The following is a 13,493-nucleotide window of genomic DNA, read 5'->3' on the forward strand; positions in this document are numbered from 1 at the left end:
ACATCCACCCTATATATAACTGACTTGAAGGAAGTGCATCACTGACAATTATCACTCTTAGCCCACGATGGACCTTTAGATTACAGGCATGCCGTCCAGGCTTCAGAGACCACCTACAGCGTCAGTGGCAACTCTTGTGTTGCTGCCAAGTAGATGACCTTCATTTTGGATCACATGGAACGTCCCCGACCGAAGTACATGTTGTTCAATACAATATGTAATCAGTCCATCTTGTCTGGTTTTGATTTGTAAATATTAATACCGTTGCAGTACACAAAATGTGTATGAGACACGACTGGGCAGAGTGTTTTACAGAACGAGGTTAATACATCTGCATCAGTAAGGATGGCGATGTAACTCAATTCAATGTAATCGATTCTGAAATTGTAAGTAAACCATGCTTTCCCTTTGTAGTCTTAATTATGGTAGGCCACGGTTTGCTCCCGATCCTTATCTAGCCCTTTCATACAATAAGCATGTGATGTTCAAAGAGAGCAAAATGAGCGTCACTGGTTATCACATCACATGACGTGAAGTTAGATCCCGTGATGTTACATCATATCTCATCACATCACGTCAAGTCACGTCACTTGACGTCTTGTCACGTTATGTCAAACCTATTCACATTTCATCACATCACTTAAAATGAAAATGCTGAAAATATGTCAGTTTTCCTTCAAGACAGGTTCAGGAAAGTCAAAGGAATGAGGTGGCATGGGTTTGTGTTTGTCTCCAGATCTAATCCTACAGACTATGGCGAATGCAAACGTGAATTGTAATTTGTCCACACAAAAGGGAATGCATCCAAATCAATACCTTATTACTGCTTCTTGAGTATCGAGGATACAGTCGGCACTTACATCGTCACTGACAGTTGCTATGTTGCTGTCTGGAAGTAGATCAACTTTGTCTTCAATTAAGACCCCGAATATGAAAGCAGATAATGGCTGTGGAGTGTCACATGGAACCAATCCATCTGGTCATATCTATATTTCTGATAGTAATCATACCCATGATTGTCGACTCGTATCATTACGTGGGTCACATCAAGGCAGGAAGGTCAAGGGATGTGGTGACATTATTTTGTCGTGTAAATACGTGTGTGCTATATTTCTATTTTCGACAAGTAAGTAGATGACCTTCACCTTCACCTTTGCGCATGACCGCGCGGAGCGTCCGACATTACAGAAACATTTATGTTGGTGCAAGACAGTATTGATGCCATGACTTTTCGTGTCATAAATATTTATTCCGGATGAAACATGCACATGCACACCATTAAGTGTCTCAGTATGAAAGCAAGACTTTGATTACTGTATTGATCCGGGCCATTGACTCTTCGTAGGTCATGCGAACCGGGATTTATTCCTTGGATGACCGTCATCGACGTAGATCGAATGCTATTGATCACTGGATTGTCTGGTCCAGACCCGATTATTTAAAGACTGTCTATCCAATATTGCTGAGTGCGGCGTTAACCAATCAACCAAATGATCACCCATACATATATATCCTGTTTGTGAAGATCCGTGAAGATTAGAATTGATCTTCAGTAACCCATGCTTGTAGGAAGATGCGACTAACGGGATCGGGTGGTCAGGCTCGCTGACTTGGTTGACACATGTCATCGGTTCCCAAATTGCGTAGATCGATGCTCATGATGTTCATCACTTAATTGTCTGGTCCAGACTCGTTTACAGGCCGCCGCTATATAGCTAGAATATTGAGTGCGGCTCAAAACTAAACTCACTCGCCTCGTGTTGCAATGTGGTGACAGTGATATTTTACAACCCCTATAACTAATTTTCAGATCGACAGTACATGCAGCACGGTATTGTCATACTAAAGAATGATTTGTTAATGCACACATGAAGCCTGGTTTAAGTAAGGAACAAACTCCGAAGACTCGCCAATATCCTAACGGCCTCGGACTCGACCAGCCGCGCGAAAATTGGCGAGTTTGAAGAATTTATTGCGCTTAAACCTAAAATAATTTATATTGGCCCCCTATTTTTCTCTTGCACCCGAACACAGCAATATTAATATTGGCGCGCAACATCTGGATAGCACGATATACACGCTACGAACACGCTCTACTGTGCACGAGGCGGCGTATTGGAAGATTACAAAGGAAACGTAAATATTTTACTGCATCCATTTTACCAGATGTTTCCAGTCATGTAAGGTAATTGGGATTCTTTGTGTTGTAATTCAAAATACATTTTCCGAAGCCAAAACTTTAAATGAAAGTGACATTAATTCAGATTTTGAGGAACTTTTGAATGGAAGTATTTAGTGTCAATTCTCATACCACTCTGCAAGGGTGCGAATGTTTTATTCATGGCAACCTGAGAGGGATGGGTTTGAATCGGAGTTAAGCAGCAAATTAAGTCTTCCTGATGAAGATGTGAATAGAACGCTGAATCTGTCACAGAAGTAAGGAACCAAAGGGGAAGTCAATACAACGGCAACGCAATTCATGAGATTCTTATTTCGATGCAGAGATTCATGCGCCAAAGTGGTCGAGATGTTAACCTAACCACCGATTTTGCTTTTAGGGGTTTGAGAACCATTCTTGATGCTAAAATGAATCACTGGCCCAGGCTGGTATTGGCATGCATGGAAGGCGAGCTAACGTCATCACACCACAGGAGGAGGATGCGTTGTGGGAGAGGGGGTTGCTTGGGGATGACACCTCGGAGAAATTGCTTGAAACCGTTTTTTATTTGAATGGGATAAACTTTGTTTAAGAGGTGGAGAGGAACATCGTGCTCTTAAAGTAGGTGAATGTTCAAACTTCCGTGTTACTAGAAAAAGAAACTGGTATACTCTGAAGGGGTTTCAAATATACTATTCACACTTTGCTAAGGATCAAATCAAAGATTCAACAGAAAACTATGATGTGGTGTAAAATTTGGTTTAAATATCTAAGCTTATTGTAAGCATGGATCCTAGGTTTCAGTATGCGATTGCATGTTGTGGATCCCATAGCTGCTATTGACAGGTGTTGTTTATTTGTCGATGACTCGTTCCATGATTTGCAAACTGGTTGATTGATACCATGAAAACCGTTTTATTGTTACTCATGTATCAGGTGCATAAGGTTAGATGAAAGTGGCTGTTTGCCTAAAGAGGGGCTACCATATTATTATTTATCAAGTTTTAAATGGATACAATTAAAATACAAGTAAAGTTGTGAATTTTTGTGATCCTTATAGTGTGAGTAGTATACGAATTCAGGAGGGCTGAAACAAAAGGTTGTCTGCTAAGGTCATTTCAGTAGATGTGAGAACCCTGCCCGTTGTCCAGTTAGATTTCACCAAAAGTACATGTCACTGAGGTGAGTGAATAATATGGTAATTACATAAAATCCCAAAATTTACCAAAAAATGACATTCTTGTCGTTTTAAAAAAATAGTTTAAAAAATGAACAAGAAACCCAACACAACAAACCAACATGACGGCTACAGTGCAGCTTGCATGCAATGTATGTACAATTTGACTGCAGGCCAGTGGGTTGTGATGACTTTTACCTTCATTCACTCAAGTATCCTAAGCGGCTAAGCCAAACCAGTGGTATTCTGCCGCTCCTATATGAAGACGCGTTCAGTCTGGGGTGGGTTTAAATGATTTTGTACGAACCACTTCCCCTGGCCTACAACGGCCACACGGCCACACGCCTGTATCAGAGCGATTTGGATGAGCAGCTGATTGCCGAAAGGACGGGTCACACATCGACAGCTACTCGTTTGTAAGCATAGGTGTTATTGCATTTGAAATAATCAGATACTGAACAAGATCCGTTTGATTTGATCACAAATAGGCACTGGTATAATGGGATATGTGTGCACCGTATTTAAGGGTTATTAATCACGTCCATGGGCGGTGAGGTAGCCTAGTGGCTATAGTGGTTGTGGCGCGAGTTCGATTCCTCACACAGGCCCAATGTGTAAAGCCCATGCGTTGTGTCCCCCGCCGTTATACTGCTGGAGTAGTGCTAAATGAGGCGTAAGTCCAAACTCACTTGCTAATAATCACTTGTAAAATGTCTATCAAAATATCAGTGAGGGAGTAAGATGTATTGAATAAGTATTTGCTATATACAATGCAGGTACAAGAGAACAAGCGAGGGCATGTTAAAGATTGTCGATGATGTTGTCCAGAGGAAAACACCAGCAACTGCCACATCTGCCACATCGGCAACTAGTTCAACATCTCACGTCTCCGACACCACTGACCCCAAGAGAAGTCAAGACACCCACTGTTCAAATATTTAAAACTCTACACTTCGTTGTGGAACGCGACGGTGCTAGAGTGACATTTGACATGTAATAAATGGATGAAAACATTGTGAGTTTTTGTTTCTGTATTTCTGTTATGGGGGTATTATTGTTTGGATTCAGCGTTAGGACCGTGTCAGTAATAGGGTGCCAATATTTGAAAGTAGGGAGCCAATACACGAGATAAAGTCGCCAATATATACGAAGCTTTGTCGCCAGTAAACCAAAGATAGTGGCTTCTCATTCGATCCCCATTGAAGTGATATGTTGTGTAATGGAGGCACTTTTAAGTTTACATGCACACACACGCACTCTCTCTCTCTCTCTCTCTCTCTCTCTCTCTCTCTCTCTCTCTCTCTCTCTCTCTCTCTCTCTCTCTCTCTCTCTCTCTCTCTCTCTCTCTCTCTCTCTCTCTCTCTCTCGTAGTACCTACGTAGTCTCATTTCATATTTCTCATTTATTCCCCACTTGTATGGTACTTGTTGATCCCTGCCTGGCGCTTGGCATTCATGGGTACAACAAGGACTGGTCGGCTCGGAGTCAGTATAATGTGTCTGAGTGGGGTATTCATGCTCAACTGTGACATGGTATCTCAGTGAACTAACACCAATAACCCAGCTTCAGTCTGGGCTAGTACAAGCAGCCATACATGCATGCACGTCGTCATATGAGCGAAATATTCTAAGGCCCGAGGTTAAACCCCATTTCACCTCACCTAACATACATACATGCATACATGAATGAATGATTGAAACGCAGATATGACTGGATGGAAGAATTCTATATTTTATTGTAACACTAAGCGCTCCTATAGTCGCAGTCGTTCCAAGTGGTTGAAGGTGAATGTCATCTACTTCCTGGCAGCAACACAGGTGCTACCATTGAAGGTGTAGGCGCCCTCTGCGGCCTGGACGGCACCCCTGCAATGTGAAGGTCCATCGTAAAGGATGAGTTCTCATGGGGTGGAGTTCCGCCAATATATACTTGCATTACATGAGTTTATGTGTTAATACGGGTTGAAAAGTTCCATCGTTTCATGTCATCTATGATCTCCAGACAACTGCTTGAAATGATAAACATGGACGCGACCGATTTGTTGACAGGGGGAAATAGACATGTTTCCGTACTGCCCATATCATTGTAATTAGTCTGTCCGTGTCATTTACAACAAAAGACACATGAGCATCCACTCGTGTATGATTTTATATTGGCTAACGATAGTCGTGTTATTCTACATACAAAGAACCTGCTGTGGTTTCATAGCAGGGATGTTTTTGCTGCATTCTAACCTGTTAAAAAAACTCAACGCTAATTTGATACTCTCAGTGCAAGGGATCTGAGAATCTCATGGATATACTTACTCAACACAGTTCAAGAGGCACGCATTGTCGTAGTAGTTGCCGGCGGTGTCACAGACGGGGTCAATGATACGGGGACACAAGCAGTCACAGTTGACAGTGCTGGCTGTAAGGGGAGATAAAGAGGGGTTAAAGTTTTCATGACACTGGTCCCTTGAACACTAGCTTATTTCAATAAACATTTCCTCTCGGTGTAGCTTGAGACTTACTCTTTAAATTTCCATATTTGAGGGCCAACTTTGATTATCGGATTATGCGGATTTTCCAATTTTTTTAAGCGCAGGCGAAAAATGTGTTGATGTTGGTTCGAATCCCACTTAAAAGTGATTTTTTTTCTAGATTTCTCAGCATCGTATCAACGTTCGTAGGTTTCACAATTGGTACAGGTCTCAGATGCTTATTTTAAGCTGATATTGGGACATGTCCTTCATGTGGGGCGACGGATGAATTATTTCCACTGTCTTGACAACGTATCATCTTGATGAATTATAGCTGCTGGGCTGTTTATTTTTGTAAAACATGGACTGGCATACTGAAATCTATTCTGTTTCACAATCAGTAACCCACGTGTAACGTTCATCTCTGGCCTGTGAGTATGGTTTAACGCATGTTTTAGCAATATTCCAGCAACATCACAGCGGGGTACACCAGAAATGGGCTTCACACATTGTACCCATGTGGGGAATCGAAGCCAGGTCTTCGACTTGACGAGCGAACGCTTAACCACTAGGCTACCCCACTGCCCCTCTCTGGCCTATGTGCGAACATACCTGGTTGCACTAGCCAAATATGACACCCTCAGAAAATTCACATCAACTTGTACACAAAACAATGATTGTACTCACCACACAGCACCGCAGCAAGAACAGCAAGAACAACAGCAGCCTTCATCTTGATGCTTGAGGTAGAGCTTCTCTTCCGAACAGAATCAAAGTATCGACTGAATTGATATTACTGTATTTATACACAACCCAAGTCCATATAAGATATTTGAAGTGATATGAATGTCTCCTCAGTAATATTGTAGTTTAGTTTATGCTGTGTCAGACCGTCATGTACAAGGCGCCAGCTTGTTGTGGGTATTTTATGTGCTTTGTTTCATTACCGGGTGTAACACCCCATATACCCGGTGTATATACTGAGGAACAAAAGAAAGCATACATCTCCAATTTTATTTCAACAAATTTCTTATTTCCAAATGTTGGCAATATTACATCTCTGTCCCCCACCCCCCTCACACACGCCCAAAAAAATTAATATAATATTTTCATATGTTAACTACCTAAATTGTACATATAAATGTGAAAAAACAGTTTTTTTCTATTTCCGACAGTACTTTAGTCAATGAGTGAGTGAGTTCATATCTATCGTCACATCGGCAATATTTCAGCCATATCGTGACGAGAACTGTTTATAATTATATTAAAGATCAATAAAGTTAGAAATTAAGAAACCTGTTGACGAAGAACAGTAAAACTACTAGTGTATCACAGATATCCATTTAAAACTAGCAATTAAATCTTAAATATCGGAACTATAAATGACAATACAATATAAAAACAGGCTATAGATTCTCAACAACTGAAGGTAGATCACACAGATATTTCACACTTTCATATATTAACTACCTAAATTGTACATATAAATGTGAAAACCCCCCAGTTTTTTTCTATTTCCGACAGTACTTTAGTCAATTGTTTACCCGCAAACACCGGAACGTATCGTACAAGTCAAAAGGGAACTGCATTGGACATCATTTTTCTCACTGATGCATCAAATCTACATGTCTAGGAAGGTTTCACCAATGCGTCCTAATGACTGTATAGTGATCACGGTAGAACATTGACGACGTTTTGACTTTGTTTTTCAATCGCCAAACCAGACAAAGTTATAACAGACTTTGAAATATTCCAGCGTGACGTCATTGCATCGCAGAGTGTCCGTCTTTCAATCGTGAGAGTTCAGAAATAGAGTGCTGCAGAAAAGTAATGTTATCGGCTGTATTTTACTAGTTGATAAACATTATGGGTTTTCCGATTTACAAGTTTCATTGTATATTCGATGCCTTGAAAATTGACATATGACTCTAGGCATTATGCCGGCAATCATGAAAATACAAATCTGTATCGTATATACTTGACCCACTGTCAATGATCAGACATGTTGGTCATGAGATTATTTTTTATGTGGATATGAACTTGGTTTTACGTGACACAGAACATCAGCTACTGATAATAATATTGTACTTGAAGATGATATTTATGTTTAATTCACTATAAAACCAAGTTCTAAATCGACCGAGGAGTTATATATTTTTGAAAGGGTGTTTCATGAGTGTTATGTAGTGTATAAATAGAGACGTCTTACTCCATTCGATACTTTGATCCTGTTTGGAAGAGAAGCATCAAGATGAAGGCTGCTGTTATTCTTGCTGTTCTTGCTGCGGTGCTCTGCGGTGAGTTTTATACCTGTTTTATCAGTTTTATTCAAATGTATATTAAGAAGCCATTGTGCATTTTCGAGTGATACTGCCAGAGTGTTTCCAGACTCGATTTGTTTACAAACAACATCTTACAGCTGTAATACTGCTGAAACAAATATCTGCTCTGCTTTAGTCACAATTGTACAATCGACTCTGCTTTTAGCAGAGATTTCTTATGCGAATGTGGAAAGGGTTTTGTCGCTTCTATTTGTAATCCCGGATTCGTTCCGATATCCGAAGTGGATGTTGGTTTCAGAAGGAGTGACCCATGTCCAAATGGACCCTGTACCTTGTAAAAAGCAGTCATGATTCATGATTTTAAATGAAGCTACCTGGCTATTGTTTTAATTCAGTAATGAAATGTCTTATGAAAGACAAACTATCATAGAAACCTGAGGGACCTATGTCAGGATAAGAATGTCAGGATAACTAGTTTAACCCTCATCTTTCTTTACAGCCAGCACTGCCAACTGTGAGTGCATTTGTCCCCTCATCCTGAACCCTGTCTGTGACACTGTCGGTAACTACTACGACAATGTATGCCAGTTGAACTGCGTTGAGTAAGTATATCCATGAAATGTTCTCACCTTCTCGAACACTCAAAACAAAGTAGAGTATGAACTCTGAGGCTACAAGTTATAATATATTGATTGGACGCCCATGAAGAAGAAGTTGTATAATCTTCTGAAGATTAATACTACGATTTTATATAAAATCGTTGTGTATTGGAATTGTAAAGACTTTGGGTTTAACATCTATACTTTTGAAAGTCATTGAAGAGAAATGAATAAGGAACAGACCAAATTGTCGTCTACATGTAATTGATATACTTGAACACAAAAACTGTTTCCTGTGGACAAGGACAATAAGATGAATAAGCGAGGAAACATGTTTTGGATGTTTGCAAATATTCATGATAAAATACATCTACCCTATGTAATCTAACTGACTTGAAGGAAGTGCATCACTGACAATTCCTCACTCTTAGCCCACGATGGACCTTTACATTACAGGAATGCCGTCCTGGCTTCAGAGACCACCTACAGCGTCAGTGGCAACTCTTGTGTTGCTGCCAAATAGATAACCTTCATCTTTGACCACATGGAACGTCCCCGACCGAAGTACATGTTTTCAATAAAATATGGAATCAATCCATCTGGTCTGGTTTTGATTTGTAAATATTAATACCGTTGCAGTACACAGAAGGTGTATGAGACACGACTGGGCACAGTGTATTACAGAACGCGGTTCATACATCTACATTAGTAAGGGTTGAGGTGTATGACCTCAAATGAATGTAATCGATTCTGAAATTGTAAGTGAACTATGCTTTCCCTTTGTAGTCTTAATTATGGTGGGCCACTGTTTGCTCCCGATCCTTATCTAGCCCTTTCATACAATATGCATGTGATGTTCAAAGAGAGCGAGAAGAGGGTCAGTGGTTTTCAGATCACATCACGTAATGTCACATCACGTGATGCTACATCATATCACATCACGTCACGTTACGTCTCGTCACGTTATGTCAAATCCATTCACATCTCATCACACCGCTTATAATGAAAATGCTGAAAATATGTCAGTTGTCCTTCGATACATGTTAAGGAAAGTCAAGGAGTGAGGTTGCATGGCTTTGTGTTGTCTCCAGATCTAATGCTGCAAACTATGGTGAATGCAAACATAACATGCAATTTGTCCACATAGAGGGGAATGAATCAAAATCAATACCTTATTCTCGCTTCTTGAGTATCGAGGATACAGTCGGCACTAACATCGTCAGCGTCCCAGATCACAGAAACACTTATTGGTGGTGCAACACAGTATTGATGCCATGACTCTTCTTGTCATAAATATTTACTCCGGATGACCGTTGACAAAACTGTATGCACATGCACACCATTCAGTGTCTCAGTATGAAAGCAAGTGTTACTTTGATTACTGCTCACCATACCCGTGAAGATCCGGGTTAGACATGATCTTCAGAAACCCATGCGCGTCGTAAGATGTGACTAATGGGATCGGGTGGTCATGCTCGCTGACTTGGTTGACACATGTCATCGTATCCCATTTCCGTAGATCGATGCTCATGCTGTTGATCACTGGATTGTCTGGTCCAGACCCGATTATTTACAGACTTCCGCCATCTATTTCCAAGTCAGGTGAACAGTTTTGCGTGTTGGGATATATGACTCACGTGGGTTTATGTAAGTGCGGGTGGAAAATTTTCCTTTCAGAGCTTCACGCCACACATTAAACCTCATTACTTACTCGCTTCTACGTGTGATTATAAGGCTGCATACAAGCGATTAAACCTTCCTTGCCAAATGGATGAGACAGAAGACTTTTGGACCCGTGAAACACATGTCATCGGTTCCCAATTGCGCAGATTGATGCTCGTGTTGTTGATCACTGGATTGTCTGGTCCAGACTCGATTATTTACAGACCGCCGTCATATAGCTGGAATATTGCTGAGTGCGGTGTAAAACTAAACTCACTCACTCACTCAGAAGACTTTTGACTTCTCCATTGAGATCTTAACTGATGAATTTAATGCACAAGTCTATATGTTAAGACTACCATTTAGTCTCAAATGAACAAATAAACAGTTTTGAAATTATCTTTATAAAATATAATAAACAGGAGAGCCGAGACCTGCCTGTCGTTATTAACTTGCACCTGCTATTTTGAATACATGTATTCGAGAGTCTAGACAAATATTTTGATAACTGAATCAAGCGATGAGTAGGAGCTTCTTTAAAGGAGTCAGGATGCTTTGTTATTTACAGGGTCCTCACATGTGTGGTGTCATGGTACACATATCTTATATGGCACTGTTCACTATCTTCAATAAATGTCAGAAGACAATCGTAAGGTACATTGTCATCAATGTAGTAGTAGTAGTAATGGGTGTACGAGTACAGGTACCCCTAATGGCGTTATTTCTGGCTAATTCAGCTTCCGGCGACCCCTAAAAATCATGATCCACGAGCGAGGGCATCGTTTGATGTCCTTTCCCTGTTTATAGGAGCCTTAGCTTCTGTATGGCACCGGTGAGTTTTGGCAACCAAAATAGAAACAAATACAAAACAAATGCGAAAACAATGGCAAAACGTGACACTCACCCACCTTTCCCTTTTTAATATCCCCATTACCAATGCTATTTTATCCATAATTTATATATATTTTCCTTCAATACAACTTTTTTGTATGTCCATAAGCATAAGTCGTTACACCATTGTTAGCAATCCATCGCTTTATATCCATCAGTGACAACGATGTTTTGTTCAACCTTAAACTGTATACCCTATGCTTGTCACTTGTCAGAGCGTTCATCTTGTGTTTGATCGTTCTTCTATCTAATAAGGACTCCTTGAACTGTTCGTGTTTTATTTGTCTTTTCACGACGTATCTTTCCACACCGTTAACCTTTCTTATCTCACTGCTGTCGGGTATTTTAATCGAATACATTTTAGGTCTCAATCCGATGTACTGGAAAAACTAGGTTTCCAGATAGACATATGGGAAGTATGTGATATATATACCCAGGAAAAACCACGATGTCCCCAAAAGGAGATTTGTCTCCAGACCAGATCCAAGAAATCCTCTCCCTTCGCGGTGTCTACCGACAGCCAAAGTGAAAAAGCACTTTGGTATCGGGACCACTCTGCAGCACTCTGCAGAATCTTCAACCCTTTTGCCGCCAGCGAGATAGCTCCAAATACAACGTGGCCTAACCATACGGGACTTCTACAACCGCCTGGGGAGGATCGAGGCCCATGCGGAGCAAACCACGACTATGTTGGCTGACATCTTGTCTAGGCTTGTCTACACGACGACACCACTCTCGACGAACTCCGTGAGGAAATAGAAAGTGTAGATGAGGAGCAAGAAGAAACCCGTCTGGATATCCAGAAGGTGGGGCAGATGCTAGAATCGGCCCAAAAGTTGACCTACCTTTCGCTAGCCACCGTGTTTGTCAGGAAGGTCGACTTGAAAACACGGCACACTGGCCAACGCACTGACCAACACACCAGTCGACAGACAGGCCGACGAGAAGACAGAAACACCCAAACCAGTTTGCAAAGTCCACCTCGGGCACCCCTTCTACATGGCCTAGCAAAAATGTGTGTTTTCGTATGTATGTTTGCATGTGTGTTTGCGTGTATGTTTTGGACTAGATTGAAGCTATACTACAGGTACTTCGACTCCCTTGGGAACAGCAACGCGACTTCTTCATCGTCTTTCCTTTTCGAGTGGGTGAGTGTCAGGTTTTGCCATTGTTTTTGCATTTGTTTTGTATTTGTTTCTATTTTGGTTGCCGAAACTCACCGGTGCCATACAGGACATCAAATGATGCCTTCGATCGCTCGTGGATCATGATTTTTAGGGGTCGCTGGAAGCTGAATTAGCCAGACATAACGCCATTAGGATTACTTGTCCTCGTTCCTTATACTACTAATGTAATTACACTGGAGGTATGTGTGAAAGAGTTATTCGTTTTTTTAAATCAGTTAAACAGATTAGATCTTCTGATATGATAATTGCTTGATGAATAACTTTCCCAGGTCTTCTGAATTGAATGAAACAGATGTACCCGTTCAAGTATTGTCCACATCATGGTGCTTACGCTGCATGTACAGCTCACACGCCACACGCCAATAAAATATCAAAACTAAACCGGAACTCCCCTTTCCCCTTTCCACCCCTCTAAAAAAACAAAACAACAACAAAACAAAGAAAAACCAAAAAAACCAAAAACAGAACCCCCCCCAAAACCCCAACAACCCCAAACAAAACCAAACATAACAGCTACGACAGGACATTGACCAACAACCTGTGACAAAATCCGTCGAAAAGAACATTTTAGGGGGAACTGATGGGATTTCGTAATATTTCACTTTGAAAGCTGAAAATTCCGATCGCGTTAGCCCGGTTTTCTCCTCTTCAACCATAATAATATACAATATATTTGAAATCACCATAAAGTTAATTGATCGAATGGGTGAAAGAGTAAATCGAGTTTGTGTGAAGCCTCCTTTCAGTAATTAAATGGATGAATGGAACGATGAGGGAGATTGAGCTTCTTGTTTCATGAGTGTGTTGTAGAGAGTGAGAAGGTGATGGATTTTTATTGAGTGCGAGAGATTGTGAGGGAAAACTTTTCGTTGAGTGAGTGAGTGACTGAACGAGGTTGTGTCTGCACGACTATGTTAAAACAGGTTTATGTAAGCGGTCTCATATGTGTACGACATCCAAAACACAGGTCGTTATAGTTTTAAGACCCGTTAACGTTACCTCCCAGTAAGTTGCACGTCAGTGCTTCGTACATTTCTTGGGGTAGTAGTTCTTCCTACGGTATGATGGCACACAAA

The 13,493-nt window shown here is 40.9% G+C and overlaps 2 long non-coding RNA genes across 2 annotated transcripts; one reads left to right on the forward strand and one right to left on the reverse strand.

Moving 5' to 3' along the window:
- Positions 1-5,120: 5,120 nt before the first annotated feature.
- LOC124261144 lies at positions 5,121-6,575 on the reverse strand. Its single transcript, XR_006894264.1, has 3 exons — positions 6,484-6,575; positions 5,642-5,744; positions 5,121-5,200 (listed from the first exon to the last, which is right to left on the reverse strand). It is a non-coding gene; the product is annotated as an uncharacterized LOC124261144 (long non-coding RNA).
- Positions 6,576-8,590: 2,015 nt separating this feature from the next.
- LOC124261137 lies at positions 8,591-9,269 on the forward strand. Its single transcript, XR_006894263.1, has 2 exons — positions 8,591-8,680; positions 9,134-9,269. It is a non-coding gene; the product is annotated as an uncharacterized LOC124261137 (long non-coding RNA).
- The last annotated feature ends 4,224 nt before the right edge of the window (positions 9,270-13,493 follow it).

Source organism: Haliotis rubra, unplaced genomic scaffold (genome assembly GCF_003918875.1).
Source record: "Haliotis rubra isolate DU_JTF1 unplaced genomic scaffold, ASM391887v1 Scf1190, whole genome shotgun sequence".
In the NCBI taxonomy this organism is placed as follows: domain Eukaryota; kingdom Metazoa; phylum Mollusca; class Gastropoda; order Lepetellida; family Haliotidae; genus Haliotis; species Haliotis rubra.